The sequence below is a fragment of the Sarcophilus harrisii genome, chromosome 3 (genome assembly GCF_902635505.1).
Source record: "Sarcophilus harrisii chromosome 3, mSarHar1.11, whole genome shotgun sequence".
Classification (NCBI taxonomy): Eukaryota; Metazoa; Chordata; class Mammalia; order Dasyuromorphia; family Dasyuridae; genus Sarcophilus; species Sarcophilus harrisii.
The window spans coordinates 235,387,071-235,403,011 of NC_045428.1; the positions used below are offsets into that span (position 1 = coordinate 235,387,071).

Here is a 15,941-nt window from a genome sequence, read left to right on the forward strand (position 1 = left end):
TTTTAACCCTAGTGTTTTTTGTTGTTGTGGATCTTAACATGACAAGTCTTGTTACTATTTCACACCTAATTAATATCTTGTGCTCTCCCAAAATGAAACAATTCAAATTATGGCCCCCCCAAATGACAGAAATGCTAGATAATAATTCAGTGTGAGTTATCAAATTTTAGAGCTGGAAGGGATCCTCTTAGATTGAACCCACTCTCTAAATCTTTTTTCATTATGCCTACAGCACTTTATAAGGCAGAGTATCATAATTTGTAAAACAATTTAGGTTTTAAAAAATATTTAAAGATATAATTTTATTTATTTATATATAATCTTAGATTATAACTAGATGGTTTTTTGGTTCTTTTTGAAATTTTAGTACTTTGGGGGGTAGTAATTTCCCCAATTACATGTAAAACAATTTTCAACATTCATTTGTAAAAGCCAAATTCCAAATTCTCTTCCTCTTTCCTTCTCTGTCATCAAAAAAGCAAGCAATTTGATAAAGGCTCTACCTGTGTTGTCATACAAAACATACTTTTGTATTAGTCTTGTAAAAGAAAATGTAGACCAAAATTAAATCCAAGAAAAATAAAGTGGAAAAAAAGAAAAGCAGGCTTGGATGTGTATTCAGACTTCAGACTTATTATTCAAAACATAAGCAAAGATAGTTTTCAACATTTACCCTCGCAAAGCCCAAATCCTTCTCCTTCCCTTCTCCCTAGACAGCAAACTATCCAATATGTCAAGTATGTGCAATTATTCCATATATATATTTCCACATTTATCATGCTGCACAAGAAAAAAACAGATCAAAATGGAAAAAAATGTTAAAAAAAAAAAAAGCAAGAAAACAATAACAAAAAAGATGAAAATACTATGTTGTGTTCCTCCACAGTCCTCTTTCTGGATGCAGATGGCTTTCTCTCTCACGAGTCTATTGGAATTGGCCTGAATCACCTCATTGTTGTAAAGAGTCACATCTATCAATTGATTATCACATAATCTTGTCGTGTTCTCTTAGTTTTATTCACTTCACTTAGCATCAGTTCATGTAAGTCTCTCCCGGCTTTTCTGAAATCATCATGTAGAGCATTTTTCATATGGCTATAGTTAGTTTTGATTACTTCATCTGAAAACTGACTTAATTATTTTCTGATCATTTGTCAATTGGAGAATGCTTTTATATTAATACATTTGATCAATTTCTCTATAGGTGTGAGAAATGAGGCCTTTATCAAAGAAGCTTGCTTCAAAAAAATTTTTTTTTCTCACAGCTATGATGATTGCTAACTGAATTTCCCTCCATCTTATTTCCCTCCCTGTTTATTCTTGTCTCTCTCTCTTTACAGCTGTACCTCCTCAAAAGTGTTTTGTTTCTGACTACTGCATACCCCAACCCATTCTTTCTTTGCTAAGCACCCTACCCTTCATTTACCTCTTTTCCTTCCTATTTTTCTATAGGGTAAAATAGATTTCTATGTCCAATTGGATGTGTTTTTCCATCTTTGAGCAAATTCTGATGAGAACAAGATTCAAGCATTCCCTGCTATCCTCTTTCTCTATCTTCCCCATTACTATAAAAGCTCTTTCATGCATATTTTATAATTTACTCCAAATTTTCCCTTTCCTTTTTTCCTTACTTCTTTACTCTTCTCAGCATTCCTTTTTCTTTTTCTCATCCCTTTAATTTTAAGATAGTATCTCATTATATTCAAGTCACATCTATGCCTAATATTTATATACATGCCTTCTAACTATCCTAAAAGTTTTTATAAGTTACAAGTAACATCTTATCCATGTAGTAGGAATACAAAGTTTAATCTTACTAAAGTGCCTTATGGTTTTCCTTTCCTGTTATCTTTTTATGCTTTTCTTAAATCTTGTATTTATAAGTTAAATTTTCTATTGAGCTCTGGTCTTTTTATGAGGAATGCTTGAAAATCCTCTATTTCACTGAATATCCATTTTTCTTTATTATATTTGCTCGCCCTATCCAAGAGCATTTAATATTTTTCCAATTGGTTAGATCAGACTTAATTTGTGTGAAAAGTGGTCTGTAATTTTGCTCATAAAGTTTCTGAATTTCCCTTGGCAGATAGATTCCTAAATATTTTATATTATCAGTAGTTACTTTAAATGGAATTTCTCTTTGTAACTCTGACTGTTGGATTTTGTTAGTGATATATAAGAATGCTGATGACTTATGTGGGTTTATTTTATAACCAGCAACTTTGCTAAAGTTGTGGATTATTTCTAATAACTTTTTAGCAGAATCTCTGGGGTTGTCTAAGTATACCATCATGTCATCGGCAAAGAGTGAATATCCATTTTTCTACTTGAAAAATCATACTCAGTTTTATTGGTAGGTGATTCTTGGGTGTAACCCTAGTTCCTTTGCCCTCTAGATTATCATATTCCACAGTCTCTAGTCCCTAAGTAGAAAGTGCTAAATCTCATGTTATCCTGACCGTGGTTCCATGATATTTGAACTGTTTCTTTCTGGCTGCCTGCAATATTTTCTCCTTGGTCTGGGAGCCCTGGGATTTGGTTATAATATTCCTGGGTGTTTTAATTTTTTCATCTCTTTCAGATTCTTTCAATTTCTATTTTACTCTCCTGTTCTAGAATATCAGGACAATTTTCCTCAATAATTTCTTGAAAGATGTTGTCTAGGCTTTTTTGATCATGGCTTTCAGGAAGTCTAATAATTTTAAAATTATTTCTCCTGCATCTATTTTCCAAATCATTTGTTTTTCTAATGAGACATTTCACACTATCTTCTATTTTTCATTCATCTTGTTTGTTTCTTGATGTCTCATAGTCATTAACTTACACTTGCTCAATTCAAATTTTTAAGGAGTTCTTTTCTTCAGTGAATTTTTGTCTATCTTTTTTCATTTGGTCAATTCTGCTTTTCAAGGCAGAATTCTTCTCCTCATTAGATTTTTGTGCCTTTTTTTTTGTTTTGTTTTATTTTAATTTACCAAGCTGTATTGACTTATTTTCCCCATAATTTTCTTGAATCACTCTCATTTTTTCCTGATTTTTTTCTCTACCTCTTTTTAAATTTATTTTTAAAATCCTTCTTGAACTCTTCCATCATCTGAGGTCAATTTTACCATTTATCAATTGGAGAATGGCTTGATTCCTTATAAATTAGAGTTAATTCTCTATGTATTTTGGAAATGAAGCTTTTATCAGAACCTTTGACTGTAAAAATGTTTCCCCAGTCTATTGCTTTCCTTCAAATCATGTCTGCATTAGTTTTGTTTATACAAAAGCTTTTCAATTTATAATCAAAATTTTCTATTTTGTGATCAATAATGATCTCCAGTTCTTCTTTGGTCACAAATTCTTTCCTCCTCCACAGGTCTCAGAGGTAAACTATCCTATATTCTTCTAATTGATTTATAATCTCATTCTTTATGCCTAGATCATGAAGCCATTTTAACCTTCCTTGGTGTACGGTGTTAAGTGTGGGTCAATGCCTAGTTTCTGTCATACTAATTTCCAATTTTCGCAGCAGTTTTTGTCAAACAGTGAATTCTTATCCCCAAAGCTGGGGTCTTTGGGTTTGTCAAACACTAGATTATTAACGTTATTGACTATTTTGTCCTGTGAACCTAACCTATTCCACTGATCAGCTAGTGTATTTCTTAGCCAATACCAAAGGGTTTTGGTGACCACTGCTTTATAATATAGTTTTAGATCTGGTACAGCTAAGCCACCTTCATTTGATTTTTTTTCTCATTAGTTCCCCTGAAATTCTTGATCTTTTGTTCTTCCATTGAATTTTGTTGTTATTTTTTTCTAGGTCACTAAAACAGTTTTTTGGGAGTCTGATTGGTATAGCACTAAATAAATAGATTAGTTTAGGTAGTACTGTCATCTTTATTCTATTTGTTCGATCTATCCAAAAGCACTTAATATTTTTCCAATTGGTTAGATCTGACTTTATTTGTGTGTAAAGTGTTTTGTAGTTTTACTCATACAGTTCCTGACTTTCCCTTGGAAGATAGATTCCCAAATATTTTATACTATTGGCAGTTACTTTAAATGAAATTTCTCTTTGTAACTCTGCTGGATTTTGTTAGTGATATATAAGAATGCTGATGATTTATGCGGGTTTATTTTGTATTCTGCAACTTTGCTAAAGTTGTGTATTATTTCTAATAACTTTTTAGTAGAATCTCTGGGGTTCTCTAAATGTACCATCATATCGTCTGCAAAGAGTGATAATTTGGTTTCCTCATTACCTTTCCTAATTTCTTTTTTTTTTTTTTTTAATTTATTTATTTATTTTTATTTAATAGCCTTTTATTTACAGGATATATGCATGGGTAACTTTACAGCATTAACAATTGCCAAACCTCTTGTTCCAATTTTTCACCTCTTACCCCCCCACCCCTCCCCTAGATGGCAGGATGACCAGTAGATGTTAAATACATTAAAATATAAATTAGATACACAATAAGTATACATGACCAAAACGTTATTTTGCTGTACAAAAAGAATCAGACTCTGAAATATTGTAAAATTAGCTTGTGAAGGAAGTCAAAAATGCATGTGTGCTCCTAATTTCTTTAATCTCTTTTTCAACTCATATTGCTGAAGCTAGCATTTCTAATACAATACTGAATAATGGTGATAGTGGGCAACCTTGTTTCACTCCTGATCTTATTGGGAATGGTTCCAGTTTATCCCCATTACATCTGATGCTTACTGATGGTTTTAAAAAGATGCTCCTGACTATTTTAAGGAAAAGTCCATTTATTCCTATACTCTCAAGTGTTTTTTAATAGGAATGGATGTTGGAGTTTATCAAATGCTTTTTCTGCATCTATTGAGATGATCATATGGTTTTTGTTAATTTGACTATTGATATAGTCAATTATGCTAATAGTTTTCCTAATACTGACCCAGCCCTGCATTCTTGGTATAAATCCTACTTGGTCATGGTGTATTATCCTGGGCATGATTTTCTGTAATCTTTTTGCTAATATATTATTTAAGATTTTAGCATCAACATTCATTAGGGAGATTGGTCTATAATTTTCTTTCTCTGTTTTCAACCTACCTGGTTTAGGTAACAGTATCATGTCTGTGTCATAAAAGGAATTTAGAAGGAGTCCTTCATTCCTTATTTTTTCAAATAGTTTATATAATATTGGAGTTAATTGTTCTTTAAATGTTTGGTAGAATTCACATGTAAATCCATCTGGTCCTGGGGATTTTTTCTTAGGAAGTTGATTAATAGCTTTTTCTATTTCTTTTTCTGAAATGGGACGATTTAAATAATTTACTTCCTCCTCCGTTAATCTGGGCAGCCTATATTTTTGAAGGTAGTCGTTCATTTCACTTAGGATATCAAATTTATTGGCATAAAGTTGGGCAAAGTAACTCCTAATTATTGCTCTAATTTCCTCTTCATTGGTGAAAAGTTCTCCCTTTTCATTTTTAAGACTAACAATTTGATTTTCCTCTTTCCTTTTTCTAATCAAGTTTACCAAAGGTTTATCTATTTTGTTTTTTTTTTTTTTTCATAAAACCAACTCTTACTTTTATTTATTAATTCAATAGGGTTTTTTTTTAACTTTCAATTTTATTAATCTCTCCTTTTAATTTTAGAATTTCAAGTTTAGTATTTGATTGGGATTTTTTAATTTGGTCTTTTTCTAGCTTTTTAAGTTGCAAGCCCAATTTTCTTTCTCTATTTTATTCAAGTAAGCCTCTAGAGACATAAAATTTCCTCTTATTGCTTTAGCTGTTTCCCACAAATTTTGGTATGTTGTCTCATTGTTGTCATTCTCTTGAGTGAAATTATTAATTGCGTCTATGATTTGCTGTTTTACCCATTCATTCTTTAAGATGAGCTTATTTAGTTTCCAATTACTTTTTGGTCTATTTACCCCTAACTTTTTGTTAAATGTAATTTTTATTGCATCATGATCTGAAAAGAATATATTTATTATTTCTGCCTTTCTGCATTTAATTTTGAGGTCTTTATATCCTAATATATGGTCAATTTTTGTATAGGTTCCATGAACTGCTAAGAAAATATACTCCTTTCTGTTTCCATTCAGATTTCTCCAAAGATCTATCATAATTAGAATATTTTTTTAACTTCTTTCTTATTTGTTTTGTGATTTGATTTATCTATTCTGGGAGTGCAAGTTTGAGATCTCCCACTATTATAGTTTTGCTGTCCATTTCTTCTTGCAGTTCTCTTAATGTCTCCTTTAGGAATTTAGATGCTATACTACTTGATGCATATATGTTTAGTATTGATATTGCTTCATTGTCTATGCTATTCTTTAGCAAGATATAGTTTCCTTCCTTATCTCTTTTAATTAGATCAATTTTTGCTTTTGCTTGATCTGAGATAAAGATGGCTATCCCTGCTTTTTTTTGGTTCACCATTTTACATTTACTTTCATGTTAGAATTGTCCAGGTCTGGAAAAGTCCAAGTTAAGGTTTTCAATTATTATAGTTCTGTGGTGTATATTTATTTCCTTGCATTTCCCGTTTCAGGAATAATGTTCTGCTCCTCATTTTAACTTTTTGTGTGTGTGTGTGTGTGTGTGTGTGTGTGTGTGTGCAGGCAATTGGGGTTAAGTGACTGAATCTGAGTTAAGTGTCCGAGACCAGATTTAAACTCAGATCCTCCTGACTTCAGGGCTTATCCACTGAGCCACCTAGCTGCCCCCTCATTTTAACTTCTTAGACATTTTAGTTTTTGAATCTCTATGTTAAAATGTTTCTTATAAGTATCATACTTTTGGTTTCATATTCCTAAATCCATTCTTTTATTCTCTCCTTTTCTGGGATGAGTTCATCCCACTCATTTTTATATTGCTCTTAATTGTTTACTTCCCTCTATTATATCCTCAAGAAATTTTCCTCTCTCTGCTTTACACCCTAACTCATTACTAGGAAAAAGGTGATGAAAAAGAGTCTAACAATACAACAGGAAGAAAATTCATACTCTAGGTCAAAGACTCAACCCTCTTATTTCACAGATAATTTGGGGCATAGAGAATGAACTGGTGATTGACTTAGTGCCTGGGCTTAGTGGAGACTTAATATTTACTTGATTGACTTTCTCCAAGGTCACACAGGAAGAAAATAGCAAGGACTGGACCTACTTAAATCCTCTATCCTCTGACTTCAAATCTAGCAAATCACAAATATGAATAATTCAGAGAAAACATCTATGAATTGATGAAGTATAAAATGAATAGCACCAAGAAAATAATTTACACAGCAGCTAGATCTATGATTAATACAGTAAATTTACACTTTAGTTGACTGACAGTAAAGCATAATTCCTCTCCTAAGCAGAGAGTTGGAAGTTAAGTAAAATATAAGGAAAATGTAGTTAGATGAGACCAATGTGACAGTTTTTTAAAATTCTTTTTTAATACAAGGGAATGTTCTATTGGATGTGGGGTAGAATGTGAGGAAATCATTAGGAGGTGATACCAATATTTTACAAAATCATCATTAAATGTTTAAAAAGATCACACATATTTAACCCACATCAAATTGCTTGCTATCTTGGAGATGGAGAAAATAAGGGTGTCAGGGAGAAATATTTGGAGTACAAAATCTTTTTTTTTTAATTTATTTTTTAATACACATTGCTTTATTAATCATGTTTGGAAAGAAAAATCAGAGCAAAAGGAAAAAAGACATGGGAGAGATCAAAAAGAAAAAAAGAAAAAAGAAGTGATTGTGTGTATCGGATTACATTCAGTCTCCATAGTTCTTTTCCTGGATGCAGATAGTTTCTGTCCAAAGTCTTATTGGGACTTTGGATAACTGAACCACTGAGAAGAACCAAGTCTTTCATAGATGATCATCATACATTTTTGCTATCATTGTATATAATGTATTCCTGGTTCTACTTGTTTCACTCAACATCAGTTTGTATAAATTTTTCCAGGTCTTTCTAAAATCAGCTTTTCATCATTTTTATAGAACAATAATATTCCATTACCTTCATATGTCACAACTTGTTCAGCCCTTCCCCAATTGATGGGCATTTACTCATTTCCCAATTCTTTGCTGCCATAAAAAGAGCTGCTACAAACATTTTTGTTCATGTGGGTCCTTTTCCCTCTTTTATGATTTCCTTGGAATACAGACCCAGTAATGGCACTGCTGGATCAAAGGATATACGCACAGTTTTATAGTCCTTTGGGCATATAGAAAATAGAATCTTACAAAAATTAATATTGAGAAATCTTGACATGTATTTGGAAAAATAAAATACTATTAAATTTTTTTAATTCATTATCAATATTTTCTAAAATGAACATAGATTAGTGCCAGATGATTTTGTATTTTATCTTATAGGTAACAAGAAGTCACTATCTACAAAAGTCATTCCACTACTCAAAAACCTTAAAGTGGTTCCCTGCTGTCTTGCAAATGAAATGTCATTTTAGTTTACTATTCATCCTCCTAATGGCTCAAACAATATGCTTCTCACTTTCTTTCACCTCTCTCCTCCTCTCCTCTACTCCACCCCAGTCCCCTTTCCCCAGTGAAATTTATTATTCCCCTCTGCTTTTTTATAGTAAATCTCCCTTCTTTAGATGCCCCATGCATCACTACCTATTGAATATTTCAAACTTAATTTCCTCATCTCAAACTCAACACATTTAAAATAAAATTCCCCTCACCATGATCCCTCTTTTAAAATTCTCATGCCAGCTTCAAATGAGAAAACATTTAAGTGTTTACATGTATAAGACATTTGAATAATACTAAGGACACAAAGGCAAACATGAAACATTCCCTGCCCTCAAGAAGCCTCCATTTTATGGGTGGAATTGTAATGCTGGAGGAACTGAGGCAAGATAGAGATTAGAGAGTTTTTAATCATTTATTTAAAGGGCGAGATTTACTGGGACCAAATGGATCCATGATTTGGTCCCAGGGCTGAATGAGACTATTATCTCCAAGATTCCAGCAAATAATGTGAGTTCTCAATGACCTATATACACATGGTTCAGACTCAGGAGATATACTGAGGCAGGGGCAGAGTCAGGATACTGAGAGTGGGAACGGGACTCTGACAGGGTGCGGTGAACCTCTGGAGAGGGATGATATAATAGGGGGAAGCACCCCAGACATAGGGAGAAGCACCTTGATAAGACAGTATCCAACATTCCCATAGCTTGGGATGGGAAGAGGCATTCTGACAGTCTAAAACATAAGATCTGTTATTCTTGTCAAATATTCTGATAAAGAGGGAGGGGAGGTTTTGCAGGACTGAGTTTTGAGCTGATTATTATAAACTGAAGCAAAGAAACTGAGTCAGGACAATACAAGGGAACTGTGTCACAACAGAATATAACATGAATAAAGATAAATAAAAACAGAGTTTACACTGTAACACAAAGTAATTTCAGGAAGCAAAACCAAGATAGCAGAGAAGGAAAGTAGAAGGAAGGCACTGTACTGGCTCCTTGTAATGAGTTTCCCTTCTATATACACATGCACACAACCCTCCAAATTAATCTAGAGAATGCACAAAAGATTGAATCCCACAGGTTTAAATTTAAGAAAATGTCACAGTGAATTTTTTTTTTTTTTTTAGCCTGGGTTGTCATAAAGAGACAGGCAAAGAGACCTGTAAACACTAAAGGTGGTATGGCAAAACTTCATCATACAGAACTCTCCAGCATCCAGAGAAAGGCTATGCATCAGGACAAATTGAAATATCAGCGGCATATAGGGGCACTGAAAGCAGGGTGCAGGAACAGATGCCAAATGGCAGCTTTGCCACCAACTACCTGATTCCAAATAATAGATCTTAAGGCAGATTTAGGAGGAAACCCGTACTCATTGGTAGCATTTTGAGTAAGAATTAGTTGAAGGTCATAGGTTGTTCTAAGAAAGACTCAAGTTGCCAATGGTAGAAGAGAGGTATGGCTCAGACCCCAGAAGTAGGTCTCAATTCTAGCTCCTAGTCCAGTCTGAAGCCTGCATAACAATTATCAGGGAAGGAATTATAGACCAAAGGAAAGAATTAACAGTTTTCTAGCTGATTGAGAGGAGCAATAATCAATTGTTTTTCAGACACAAACTTAAATAAGACATTTTCAGAGTTCAGAACAGGAGAGAATCAATCAGATATTGCTCTGGATCAGACCACTTTTGAAGTACTTGCATGTGCCCTGCTTAAGCTGGCTAAGATTTTGAAATAATTCAACATTCAATAATCCAAGAAAGCAGTAATAGGACCAGGTCAGATATTCCTTCAACAAGTAAAAAGTACTGACTATTACTTTTTACTTGTAAAATCTGAAGTTTAAAAAAAAGTAAACTGGAAGAATGAGAAAATAATTTTGAAAAAAAAAACCAACCCAGTCTAAAGAGCTTTTTTAATGATAGGAAAACTCAAGACACAGACCCTGAAAAAGTGAATGACTCTAAAATATTTTTAGGCAAATCTTCCAACAAAGGCACAACTTGACACAACTAGAATTTCTGGAAAAAAATAAAACAAGTATTTAAAGAAGTAAAATATTTCTGTAAGGGAAATGAGAATGCTACAGAGAAAAAATAGAGAAAGAACCCAACCAGAGATAGCTATTATGGTGTAAAATAAGATCTTGGTCTATAGGCAGGAGAAGATAATGAGGTTAAAAAAAACACTCCTGCTCTAAAAAGTAACATCAAATACTCACAAACCCAAAAAGAATTCTTGGAAGAATTTAAAATGACTTCAAAAATCAAATAAGAGAGATTGAGAAAAAACTAGAAATAAAATAAAAGCAAGCCAAGGAAATTAGTTAAAGAAAATTAACCAATTTCCAATTGAGGTAAAAAGAGGTAAAAAAAATTTAAGGAAGGGGGCAGCTAGATGGCACAGTAAACAGAGCAACAGCCCTGAAGTCAAGAGGACCTGAATTCAAATTAGACCTCAGACACTTACCACTTTGTAGCTGTATGACCCTGGGCAAGTCACTTAACCCCAATTGCCTCAAAAAAAAAAAAAAAAAAAAAAAGGAAGAAAATAACTCCTTGAAAACTAGCATCGAGCAAGAGTTATCAAAAGATATAAGACAAAAAAAAATTAACAAAACAAAATAAAAAGAATGAAAAATAGAGAATCTGAAACAACTCAGAAAAAATAACTGATCTGGAGAACAAGACTTGATATGGAGAGATCAAGGAAAAACAGTATAATAATTGTTGGACTATCTGAAAGTTAAGAAAAAAAAGAATCTTGAGATAATATTACAAGAAATTAGTTTTAGAACAAGAGTAAAGTAGAAACAGAAAAAAAAAATGCCCACATAACTCTACAATTCATCACCCAAAAGAAATCCTAGGGAGAAAACTTACAGAAATGTCATAGCCAATTTTCAAAACTCCAAAGTTAAACAGAAAATATTGCAAACAACAAAGAAAAAAATTATTCAAATACTGTGGAGATAAAACCAAAATTTCACAAGACCTAGCAGCTTCTACACTTAATGACCATAGGTCTTGGAACATTATATTTTGAAGAACAAAAGATCTGGAGTCACATTCAAGAATGAATTACTCAGCAAAGTTGAATATAATCCCGAAAAAAAAAGGCGTGGGGGGGGGGGAATATAAAGAACTGAAAGAATTTAGGTATTTGTGAGAAAAAAACAACAACCCGGAACTCAATGGAAAACTTGGTACCTGGGATTCAGAAGAAATAGCCAAGTCATTCCTAGAATATTTTGGGAAAAAGGTTGGGACTGAGTTGAATATTATGGGATGATTCTGATGAGGGGATCCCGGAAACTCTCTCTCTTGAACTTTGGGGGGAAAGCTTGGGAAACTCCCTCAGAGAAGCTCTCCCCAGAGAGATCCACCCCAGGAAATCAAGCTAAAATGGTTTCATTCTGGTATCTGGGTGGGACTAGTTAAGTCCAGGACTACTCCTATTTAGCCCAAGTTAGATTTCTATTCAACTATATTGAGTTGGAAATTAGTCCACATACACTCATTCAATTTGAAGATTCTCTATTTTGATTCCAACTCAAATTGCTTCCAGCCCCCACCAAGAGCTTCTCATATAACAAGCTTCCTTCAACCCAATTCCTTGCAGAGAACCCAAAAGCAGGCATCATGCCTAGGAACCTCTCTCTCTCCTTGGCATAGTTGCAACCTTCTGCCCACTGAAAAGACATTCTTTTTTCAGTGTTACTCCCTCTTTATCTCTCTCACCTATTTCCCTAACAGGAACCCCTCTTTACTAACCCCTCTTTACTTCTCTGTTGGGATTTTTCTGCTAGATCTTTACTTCTCTGTCAGGACCCTTCCTCTAAGGAAGTCAATCTGCAAAATTTGACTTCTCAGTTCTAATAATAAACTTCTTTTGACAGTTTAACTTTTCAGGTTTGTAAATTCATTTATGAAGGATCTGCACCAACCAGAAGGAGGTTCCCACAACTCCTTGCCCTACACCAAACCTCATCATTTTTGGCTCCCTGACCAGGAATTGAGGGGAGCTGAACCTCATCAATTCTAAAAAACAAAATTGAGTAGGAAAAGATGGAAAAGTGCAAATATTTTATTCAAATTGAGAATAAGAAAAAGAACCGATACAGAGGAAGCAGGTGGGAGTTAGAGGATTAATAATGCTTGAATCTTAGTCTCTGTATGAAAGAGGGAACAATATATACATCTAAAATGTAATAAAAGTCTTAAAGTTAGAAAAAAAGAAGAGTAGGAGACAAGACAAGGCAAGGACTTTTAGAAGGGTGTGTAGATTAATATTTAAATAGATGAGGGAGAGGATAGAAGAGGGAGTCATAGAGGAATGAGAATAAGGAAAAGGATGGTAAGAGGGGAGTATAAAGTAAAAGAGATATGGGGGGAAACAGAGGCTAAGAAAGACAATAATGAGTAAAAATAAGATGGAAGGAAATTGACAAATAGTAATTATAACTTTGAATAGGTGTAAATAGGATGGACTCACCCATAAAACAAAATGGATTTTTAAAATCATAAGCCAACAATGTTATTCGCAAGAAACACATTTAAGAATGAGAGATAAATACAGTTAAAATGGAGGATTGCAATAGAATTTGTTATGCTTCAACTGATGCAAAAAAGGCAAGGGTAGTGATCATGATTTCATACAAAATTAAGACTAAAAGACATTTAATTAAAAGAGACAAACACAACTACATTTTCATTAAAAAGTACCATAGACAATGAAGCAATCAATACTCTATGCACCAAATACAATAATATTTAAATTTTTAAAAGAAAAGCTAAATTACAGGTCAAGATAGATAATAGTATTATAATAATGTTTGAGGGAGGGGAACAGAGGATATGAAAGCTTTAGTCTATCTTAGAATCAGATTAACCAAAAAATAAATAAGAAAAAAAAGTCAAGGAAGTGTATATAATTTTGGATAAGTTAGACATAATAGATATCTGGAGAAAATTGAATAGTAATAGAAAACAATACATCTTTTTCTTATTCATGGCACCTTTACAAAGATTGACATACACACACACACAAACATTTTATAGTTAAAAGCAGAAATATTGAGTATCCTTTTCAGATCACAATATAATGAAATTATATTTAATAAAGGATCACAGAAATCTAGATTAAAAAAACTAATTGGAGCTAAACAACCTAATCTTAAAAAATAAATGAGTTAAAGAACAAATCATAGAAACGATCAATTTTATTAGAAAATAACAATATTGAGAAAGTATGCCAAAACCTTTGGGATTCAGCAAAGCAATAATCAGAGGGAAATTTCTATCTCTACATGCTTCTATCAATAAAAATGGATTTGTAAGTGAATTCTATCAAATACTTAAAGCTCAACTAATTCCAGTGTTAAATAAATTCTTTAGAACAATAGGTAAAGGAAGGGTCCCACCAAACTCCTTTTATGAAACTATATGATACTGATACCTAAACAAGAATAAAATCAGAGAAATGAATATAGATGCAACCCCCCCCCCAAAAAATACTAGCTAAAATATAATAATTAGAAAAATTATACATGATGACCAAGTAGTATTTGTATTAGAAATACAGGGATGATTTAACATAAGAAACACTATTAACATTTGATTATATCAATAATAAAATAAAAATAAATCATTATATCAACAGATGTAACTTATCAAAATTTTTCCTACAACATTCATTTTTATTCAAGAAAATTGGAAAGTATAAGCATAAATAGCTTTTTTCTTAATAAAAGCATTTATTTAAAATCATTATCAAGCTAACATTGTTTATAATGGGGATAACATAAAAGTCTTTGCAGTAAAATCAGTTGTGAAACAATGATGTCCATTGTCAACAATATTAATCAGTATTATATTGGAAATGCAAGCAGTAGCAATAAGAGAAGGAATAGAAGAAATCGAAATAGGGAATGAGATAAAAAAAATCATATCTTTTTTGCAGATGATATGACTATAAAGATAGTTGAAACATTAATTTTAGCAAAGTAGCAGTATTCCTATATATCACAAACAAAACCCTGGACGAAATAGGAAGAGATATTCCATTTAAAGTAACTCTAGGGGAGGATTCTGGGAAGATGGCAGAGTAGGTTGGTAAATTTCAAGTTCTCCAGATTTCCCCCACAAAGAGAACAAAATTCTGTCTCAGGGAGAACATAGACTGGTGAAAAATCAAGAAAACTTGGGACAGAACTGGAGTCCTCCTGATACAACCCAAGAAAATCTGAAGGAAAAAACCCAGGGTAGGGATGGGGATTATCTCTATGTGAAGGGCAAATGCCTCCATGCTAGCTGGAAGAAAATTCAAATAGGGCTAAATTGGGTTTGGCTGGAGCCTCAGTAGGAACCACAAAAACTTTCACCTCCCAAACTTGGGTGGAGTTGGGGATCTAAATCCAGGAAGACTGAGAGAACCTCAGCTAATTAGGAATGCCAAGCCCAACTGTGCTTCAGGGTTTCAGCACAGGGCAAGAAGAAACCAGCACAATCATATGTGCAGAGACAGTGAGAGAGGGATGCTGCTGACTGAGTAACTTGCAGGAGGGAAGAGCGCTTGATTTGAGGTTCCAAGTCAGAAGGGAGAGTTGAAATGAAGCTACAGGTATCATACCCTCCACTCAAGGTTAAAGATGCTTACACTAACATCTCTTATTTAAAAAAAGAAAATGAACTGGTAAAGAGAAAGATCCCAATCATAGAAACTTACTACGAGAACAGGGAAGACCAGAGTTCATCTTCTGAGGAAGACACAAGTTAAAAAAACAAAGCTTCTACTCCAAAGAGTAACATGAAATGGCTCCCTGCCCAGAGACATATAGAACTCAAAAATTTTTTTTAATTAAATGAGAGACATTGAGGAAAAAACTAACACTGAAAAAATAAAACCATCCAAGAAAAACAAGATAATTATGAAAAAAAATTAACTGGAAAAGGAGATAGAGTCTCAAAGATGAAAAATAATTTTTTGAAAATTGGAATTGGGCAAGGAATAGCAAAAAACAACAAAAGAGATTATAAAGAATGAAAAAATAGAACAAAATGTGAAACATCTTTTTTTTAAAAAGATTTTTATTTTTTAAAACATATAGATAATTCTGCAACATTAGCCCTTGCAAAGCCTTGTGTTTCAGTTTCTCCCCCCATTCCCCTTCCCTAGATGGCAAATAGTCCCATATAAGTTAAAAATGATAGAAATGTGTTAAATCCAATATATACATATATTTATACAATTACCTTGTTGTACAAGAAAAATCAAATGAAACCAGGAAAGAAAATGAAGAAAATAAAAGCCAAGAAAATAACAACAACAAAAAAAGTGAGAATGCTATGCTGTGAACTACATTCAATTCCCACAGCCTTTTCTCTGGAGATAGACTAATGCAGTCAAGATTAGAAGGGAAGCATTAAACTGAAAAACATTTTTACATTCAACATCTTATAAGAAAAAATG

At 33.0% G+C, this 15,941-nt stretch overlaps 1 protein-coding gene across 2 annotated transcripts in view; it reads right to left on the reverse strand.

Moving 5' to 3' along the window:
• The window catches only part of SLC37A1 (solute carrier family 37 member 1), a 124,801-nt gene that overhangs the window by 100,191 nt on the left and 8,669 nt on the right, over positions 1 to 15,941 (reverse strand). The gene's annotated exons all lie outside the window — the stretch shown is intronic.